Consider the following 6,850-nt stretch of genomic DNA (forward strand, 5'->3'; position numbering starts at 1 on the left):
GGGGCTCTGGTGGGATTGAGCACAGCTGGGACTGGATGACCTCGGAGGGCTTTTCCAACCTCAGGGATTCTGGGATTCTGTGACCTGCTGTGGATGGAGAGGAGCTCCAGCTCCTGCCAGAACCTCCCCAGCTGGGAATGTCCATCCTGGAGAAAAGGAGCTCCAGGGGAACCTTCTGGGACAGGAGGGGACAGCCAGAGGGAATTGGGATCTGCTCCCAGAGAATGGGGATGGGATGGAAAGGGAAGGGTTAAATTGGATATTTGGGATCATTTCCCCATGGAAAGGGCGCTCAGGCCTTGGAATTTCCCAGGAGGGTTTGGATTCCCCATCCCTGGGGGTGTCCCAGGAATTCCTGGATGTGGAATCCCCCTCGGGGCTCTGAGGTTCAGCTTGGACTCGATGATCCCGGAGACCTTTTCCATCCTTCATAATCCGTGGAGTTCTCTCTGCTCTAATTCCATACCCACAAATTTCCATACAAATACAAATATTCCCCAATCTCCACAGGATTCTATCCATCAACCTCCCCCAATCCCAGCCCCTCCTGGGATGGAAATCTTCCATGGAAATCTTCCTGATCCTGCTGGCATCTGGAGTTTTAGGGATGGGCACATCCCTTTTGTGCAATTCCCAATCCCATTCCCGTTTGTTTTTTTTTCTTTTATTCCTATGCACGTGAACCCCTGGAAATGAAACTCTGGAATTTCTGGGTTTGGGATAACGAGCCTGGAATTCCAGCCGGAAAAAACAACCCAAATACATCATCAGAGAAGATGGAAGGAGCGAATCCTACGGAAAATGGGAATTCTCCTCTCTCTGCCCCCCAAGAAAATTCCAGCTGCAGAGATGGAGGAAATAAAACTCCTCCCTGTTCTCTCAGCTGAACTCTTGGGCCTTTTTAAGGAGAGGAGGTTGGAAGAGTTTTATTTCCAGCTCTTGGAAAAGCTCCCGGCGGGGAATGACATCCCCCAAAAGAGCAGCTCGAACTCTTGGCTCCCGAATTTTTCGTCCTTTCCCGGAGTTGGAATCCGCCCGTTTATCTCTGGCCATCGGCCTTTCCCTCGCTGACAAAAGAGGAATATTCTCCCTCCCCGGAGAGAATTTTATAAATAAATCACGAAGGAATAAATCACGAACTTTATCTGGGATCTGCAGGGAAAGGGCAAATCCATTAATTCCCATCCTGGTGGGAGAAGGACAGGGACACAGCGAAGGGGAGGATGAATTCCCCTCAAAAATTCCTGATGGTCTCAGCTCCCTGGGGATCATTTGTAATGAATGCAAATAATTAAATAAAATTAATCAAGTTATTTAAATAAGTATATTTATTTCATAAAATTACATTAGTTATTTAATTAACTTCATTAAATCACTAAATTAATTATTTGCAGTTAATGCAAATAGTGTAACTAAACAAATTAATGTATTTAAATAAATAAAATTTATTTATTAGTGTAAAATTAATTAATTAATTAATATATTTAATTAAATTAATTAATTATTTGCAATAAATGCAAATAGTTAAATTAGTTAAATAAATTAATTTAATAAACAAATTAAATCAAACTAAACTAAAATAAACAATTAAACTAATTATTTGCAATTAATGTAAATAATCCTCAGTAAATATCGGGATTATTTGGCGTTAATTGAAGTTTGATTGCTGTAATTATTGTGGGATTTCAGCAGGGCTGACCCAGACTTTTATTCCCTTCCCAAGTGGAATTTTTAACCCCTTTTACATTTAATTTATCCCTTTACATTTTACCCCCTAACAGCAAATTATCTCATTAGCAATTATTAATTAACTTGTTATTAGGCTCGTAGAAACAGAATTAAAATCTCATTTTCAGGAAGGAAGATCTTTGGAAAATTCCAAGTCTTTCAAGTGCTGCCAAATTGTGGATCTGTTGTGATTCCAGCAGAAATTTCAGGGATTTTTTCCCTTCCCAATCAGAATTTTTAACATCTTAACCATCATATTGAATTACCTCATTAACAATTATTAATTAGATTATTATTAGACTCATCGAAACAGAATTAAAATCTTATTTTCAGGGAGGAAGATCTGTTAAAAATCACAAGCTCCTAGAGATCTGCCAAATTGTGAATCTGCTGTAATTCCAGCACGACTAATGCCGATTTTTATTCCAATATATATATAAAATATAAAAAATATAATATATTAAATATATATGTACATATAAACGTACATATTTTATATACATTTAAATTAGATATACTTATATTTTTATTTATACTTTTTTATATATACAAGGAGTTTAATAGTTATATTTCTGTTTATATTTTATTATGATATACTTATAGAGATGCTTATATATTTTATATTATATATAATGTATATATAATGTATATATAGTATATAAACATTATATATATATATTTACATTTTAGGCACATTGTATATCCACATATTTTATATATATATATATATATTATATACATGTTTTTATATATTTATATTTTTTATAGAATCATAGTTTGTGCATTTATTTATTTATTTATTTATATTTTATATCCATTTTTTCCCCAATATTTACAATACTTGTATTAGACTCGTAGAAACCGAATTAAAACCTCATTTTCCGAGAAGGAATCTCCGTTGAATGAACCCCAAAGCCTTTGGAGCTGTGCCAATCCCCGGAGCCAAAACCAAGGAATAATTCCCTCCTTTGGGAATTGTGTGTTCCCCGCTGTTCATCACACAAACACAAATATTCCCCGATATTTTTATATTAAGGAATACCATACAAATGATAATGTTCCCTGGCCGTTGATCCCCGCTGTTCCCCGCAATGGAATTGTTCTCCCAAATTCCCAAAGTTTTCCCGGCCCAGTCCCTCGGGAATCGCGGATCCCGCTGTGGCCGTGGCCGGGAAATGAACCGGGACAGTTCTTCTGCTTTGGCCTCATGGTGGCTGCAGTGACACGGATTGGGGAGTAAATAAGGGAAATGTAATAATAATTAATAATAGTAACATTAATTATCAAGATTAATAAATAAAATTATTATCAATATCCATTATTAATCATTAGTATCATGTATTGATATCAATTTGATAATGTAAATTCAATAATATAATGCAATAATTCTATTAAATTATTGGGTTAAAATTATTGTACTGTTTATTAATAATTATATTATTATAAAATATAGACAATATGTATAATAGCATCATAGATATAATAGATATACAATAATATAATATATATTATATAATAATATATATATGTCTATAATATAATGCATATTTTATGTATTATATGATATGATCTAAATAATTATATACATATTATACATATAGCATTATGTATTTTAATATGTTATATATGTATAATATATAATATACATTATATATAACACTATAGCATATATAATTATACTATATACTATATAATATATAGTATATAATATATATATAAAATAATATATAATGTATATAATATATAATATATAATATATAAATATTGTTATATATATTCTATATTATATATATAAAATATATAGTTATATGTATCTAAAATACACATATATATAAAATAATATAACTTAGCTCCTGGGTTTTGTGATAAAAATCTCCTGGAGCCTTGTTCTTCCGATATCCTTTATTAATCCAGGGATATTTGTTGGATATTATAGAATTTAATAAAGAACAAATAAAATTTAAGCTTCTTGTTTAAATAAGAAATATTTCTCATTTTCCATCCTTATTTTTCATTTCTAGTTTTCTGAGGGGGTTTAGCTCAGGCGTGTCCCACTGCTGGGATGTGAAGGAGAGCCTGGATTGGGAATGGGATGGGATTTGGGATCAGCACAGTTCATCATTCCCCCACAGGATCTCAGGACGGTTTGAGGTGGAAAGGAACCTTAAGGATAATCCCAATCCCATTCCTTGGGCAGGGACAATTCCCACCAGCCCAGGCTGCTCCAAGTGTCCAACCTGGTCTGGGACATTCCAGGGGCAGTCACAGCTTCTCTGGGAATTGCAGCCAGGAATTCCTTCCCAATATCCATCTATCCCAACCACTCTTCTCTGCCCCAGGAGCCCCAAACGCTAAATCCCTCTCAAGAATTCCTACAAATTCCCAATCCTTGGGATTATCCAATGATCTCATCATCCCTGGATTTCCATTCAAGTGGAAAACATGGAAGTTCTTCCTTGTGATCCTTGTTTTCCAAAGGAGGAAAACCAGGCAGAGTTTATTGGGAATTCAGGTCCTGCTTTCCCTCAGGAAAAGTGGGAATGACTGAGATCCAGGAAGCCACCTGCTGATTATCCATGGAAATCAATTCCTCCATCCTTCCCACCCCAGTCATCTCACTGAGGAGCAGCCACAGCTGCTCTGGGAATTCCATCTGTCAGGAATTCCCAATTCCCAAAATCCCATTTGAATTTCCTTCTTCCTGCTCAAAGCCATTCCCTGTGTCCTGTCCCTCCATCCCGTGTCCCCAGTCCCTCTCCAGCTCTCCTGGAGCCCCTTTAGGTGCCCTCAGCTCTCCCTGGAGCCTTCTCCTCTCCAGGGGAACATTCCCGAATTTCCCAGCCTGGCTCCAGCCTCTGGATTCACTCCCAGCAGTTCCAAGTCTCTGCTGTGTGGCAGCCCCAGAGGAGGTCAAGATTTCCCCCAAAAAATTTAATTTTTTTTTTTTTTTTTACCAACCCTGACGTATGGAAACCAAAGTTTTTAGTGACTCCACAACAGTTTCTCCCAAACTTCCCATGGGATGGAGCAGGAATATTCCCAATATTCCCAGTTTGGGCTGGAATTCTCTGAGGGAGGCACAGCCAAGTGGGATGAACACTCGGAGCCAGCAGCTGATTATAAAGGAACCGCTGGAGGAATTTTTTATATCCCTTGGAATATAAAATCCACCTTTTATATCCCTTGGGATTGTCCAGCCCAAATTCCAAACGTTCCCAAACCTTCTCTGCCGTGAAGGAAAATCCAGCATTTCCCTGGGATCACAGAACCAATTCCATGGCTGGAAAACACCTCTGAGATCCCGGAATTCCAGCTGGAATTCCATTCCTGGCACGTGGGAGTTGTGGAAATGCAGGGAATTTTCTAGGAAAAATTCTGGGATTTTTTTTTTTTTCTCCCTGTTTTCTCCCTGTTTTTTGCTTGGTGGTGATTAAGGGAAGAAAGGAAGATTTTCCCTGAACTCCAGACTGAACACCTCGGGAATAATCCCATTTTCCAAAGGGGAACACCTCGGGAAAAATCCCATTTTCCAAAGGGGATTTGGGACAGGAATGAGGAGGTTTTGTTCTCCTAGCAGGGAGCAGAGACAGGAATTCCAGGAAAAGCTGGCACAAAGCATTCCACCACCTGAATATTTATGGAAAGGTGACACCAGGTCTCTGAACAACACCTTTGGCTTTGCCTTCACCTCATTAAACCCTCGGAATTCTCTGGATTGGTGCCAAAATCCAGGAATTAGCAGGAGGACAGTCGTGGCTGGGTAAGAACAGGCGACCTCACTGACCTGAGGCCTCATCCTCAGCCTCAGGATGAGGGTTGGGAAATCTCCACGGATTCTTCCCGGCCAAAGTCCAGGGGGAGAGGCAGGAAAGGGGTTGGAAGTCTGAGAATTCCAGACTTTCTGTGCTGACAGTCACTGACTCCCAAGAAAATGCTGAATTCGACTTGAAGCTGTGGAAAAGGAACTTAAAGTGGCTGGAAAATGAATTTCCAGAGGCTGAAAATGAGCTTCCAGAGGCTGGGATCCAGCAGGGATCCAGAGGGTCCCCAGCCTGGCTGGCCTGATCCCAGTCACGGGGTCAGGATTTGGTAAAACATGAACGAGTTTTGAAGGAGGAAAATCAGGAATAAACCTGAGTTATTGGATGGAGTCCAGCAGGGTGGCCCCAAAATGCAAAGCCTCAAACAGGCAGAAGGGCTGGAATTCCCTGGCATTTAACTTCTCTGCCATCCCAGGCCATTCCAGGATTCCATGGATTTTTTGGGAAACACCCAGGACAAGGGTTTGGTGTGGCAGGACTTCTCTTCTTTGTGGAATTTCATCAATAATTCCTCAGGGAGAGGAAAACGCTCCCTAAAAATCCCACTGTCATCTCCAGCTCCGGATCCCGGAGTTTAACATTGACAGAGGTCAATGTTCTCCAGCTCCTCACGGGATCAGAGCTGGGAATCAATGGAAAACCAGAAGGATTTGGGAGTGGAAATCCAGCCTTGAATAAATGAGGAGGTTTTTTTTTTTTTTTTTTTGCTGGTTCCATCCCTGCAATTCCCCTTTGGAATGGTTGAACAATCCCTTTGTCCCACACTTTTCTACTTGGGGCAGGAATTTTTAACCAGGCGTAGCTGGCCTGGAGTTAATGTGTAAAATGAGGAAAAGGAACTTCTTTCCAGAGGCTGGAAAAGGAACTTCCAGAGGCTGGGATCCAGCAGGGATCCAGAAGGTTCCCAGCCTGGCTGGCCTGATCCCACAGGGTCAGGATTTGATAAAACATGAATGAGTTTTGAAGGAAGAAAATCAGGAATAAACCTAAGTTCCCACAACACTTCTCGGTTATTCTGTGCCTGGAATTGGAGCTCAGGGTTTGGAGAAGGAATTTTGGAGAAGGAATTTTTCCATCCCTCCATCTCCTCTAACTGATCCGGGCAGGGAAAATGTCCTGAAGGAGCCTGATGCAAGGGCAAAAATCAGGATGTGAAAGGTGATCCAAGTGGATCCCAGAATCATGGAATGGTTTGGCTCGGATGAGACCTCAAGGATGATCCAGTGTCACCCCTTGGATGGGCAGGGACACCTCCCACCATCCCAGGGTGCTCCAGCCTGGCCTTGGACATTCCAGTGATC

Source organism: Sylvia atricapilla, unplaced genomic scaffold, assembly GCF_009819655.1.
Source record: "Sylvia atricapilla isolate bSylAtr1 unplaced genomic scaffold, bSylAtr1.pri scaffold_76_arrow_ctg1, whole genome shotgun sequence".
Classification (NCBI taxonomy): domain Eukaryota; kingdom Metazoa; phylum Chordata; class Aves; order Passeriformes; family Sylviidae; genus Sylvia; species Sylvia atricapilla.